We start from the raw sequence: 2055 nt of genomic DNA on the forward strand, positions 1-2055 counted from the left end.
TCTCTCTATTCCTATTTCTCTAATGTTTTTGTTTATCCGATGTGTAGCGCCACATCCAAACAGCTAATCACTTAATATACCGGAACATGTATGCAAAGCTTACATATATATATAAGAAAGAATAAAAAGAATAAAAAAATATAAAAATATAGATATCAGTCCACATTAAATGTAAGAGAGATATATCTATTTACTTTATGCGTCAACGGCCATTGCGCGGTTACAGCATTAGTTCTCGCTCGATCATTTAAGTAAAGCAGCGCTGAGTACGATTAGTATTTTGATGTGGATGACCCACTTGAGAAAAAAAGGGGAAGAAGAAGAGAAGACAACTTCATGCCATATACTTGAAATCGCTTTGCCGCGAGTCGTAAATACCGACAAACTTCATGGTGTCGTTTCTCCAGACGCTCGGAACAAAATCACTCCTTATTATATTTTCCCCAACGCGCCAAAAGAAGTATAACTTTAAAAATTAGTCTGAACTAAATAACTGAATAAAAATATAATAATTACAAAAAATAATCGGCTTACATTAGCGAATACTATCGATCATCAAGCCGAGTGGGGGTAACAGGTTTCCATATCAACTATATTCTTTGTAAAAAAAAATTTATATTAATAATAATAATAATAATATATAATAATAATAATATTAAATAAAAAATAAGCAAGGAAAATTAAAAAGGTATAGAAAAAATTAAAAATGATAATAATAATATTAATAATTTGATTAAATAAAAATAATGATAAATATTTTAAATTTTTAATTAATAGTAATGATAAAATTTTTTTTTAAGTTATTTTTTTCATTGAAGTTACTTACCAAAGAAGTATTACTTCCTACGTGTGTAAACAAGTACACACACCAGTTCTTTTTATTTTTTATTTATTGTTATTATTATTATATTTATTATTATTATTATTATTATTATTATTATTATTATAATTTTTTTATTATTATTATTATTATTTTTTTTTATATTTTTTTTATTATTATTATTATTGTTGTTTTTTTTTTATTTTTACATCGAATATATTTTTTAAGGAAACCTGTTACCCCCTCCCTGCTTAATAATCGATAATATTTGCTATTGTAAGTTGATTATTTTTCTTTTATTATTATATTTTTATTCTTTTATTTATTTAATTTTATAAATATATATATGTGTATATATATATGTAGAGGAATCGTTTTTTTAACCCTACATATAATCTGAAATTACTCTTTACTCTGATTTTGGTGCTCTACTATTGCAACTTTTACTCTACTCTTTTAGTTCATACTCTACTCATTTAACTCTGACTTTACTCTTTTAGCTCTTACTCTACTCTTTTAACTCTTATACTCGTCGATACTTATTCACACACTCGGTAATCCCACTATTCAATACTCTTTACTCTTAATACGTTCCTAGACTCTTTACACTCATTAAACTCGCTAATACTCTTTACTCTTAATACGCTCGTAGACTTTTTACATTCGTCAAACTTTTTAATACTCTTTACACTTAGTAAGCTCGTAGACTCATTCTCCTCTGTACATTCTCTCACCTTATATCCATTTTTCCTTTTGTCTTCCCCGCATCCACGCTAAGCACATCCATACACACATACTCTTATTCCCTAACTGAAAAACAACTTTTTACTTATACTAGTTCATTCTCGAACATTCACATTTCAACGTTTCTCGCTTCTATATTTATCCTACTATAATAAAGAAAGACATTTCTTATACTTCTGCCTAATTAAAAAACAGTTTTACTTATACTCGATTATTCTCAAATATTCATATTTCAACGTTTTTTTCTTCTATATTTATTCTGCAATAATTAGGGAAATTATTTCTCATGCCTTTATTTTGCTGAACAAAAATTTTACTTATACTCGATTACTCTTGAATATTCATATTTCAACGTATTTTGCTTCTATATTTTTCCGATCTCACATATATATATATATATATATATATATATATATATATATATATATATAACGTGACCATGTTAAAATTGGGAGAATTAAAAGGATGAGAAGATAAGCTACTAATTATTA

Source organism: Polistes fuscatus, unplaced genomic scaffold, assembly GCF_010416935.1.
Source record: "Polistes fuscatus isolate 324 unplaced genomic scaffold, CU_Pfus_HIC Scaffold54, whole genome shotgun sequence".
Lineage (NCBI taxonomy): Eukaryota > Metazoa > Arthropoda > Insecta > Hymenoptera > Vespidae > Polistes > Polistes fuscatus.